The sequence below is a fragment of the Etheostoma spectabile genome, chromosome 15 (assembly GCF_008692095.1).
Source record: "Etheostoma spectabile isolate EspeVRDwgs_2016 chromosome 15, UIUC_Espe_1.0, whole genome shotgun sequence".
Taxonomy (NCBI): Eukaryota; Metazoa; Chordata; class Actinopteri; order Perciformes; family Percidae; genus Etheostoma; species Etheostoma spectabile.
Window position 1 is genome coordinate 2,243,399 of NC_045747.1, and position 266 is coordinate 2,243,664.

Sequence of the window (266 nt, forward strand, 5' to 3'; positions counted from 1 at the left end):
TTGGCCAACACCTTTGACAATATTTTCATGTCTACTCCAAGCAAGCTTATCGGCCGATGGGAAGAAGGCAGTTCTGGGTCCTTATCTTTTTTTGGTATTACTGTAATATTGGCTATGTACATAGTTCCCGGGAGACTTGAGTGTTCAAAAGATACATTAAATACTCTCTGTAATAATTTATTAATCTTGCCTTTCAAAACCTTAAAAAACTCAACCGGATATCCGTCAGCTCCAGGGCATTTGCCCGATTGGAGTGATGAAATGGC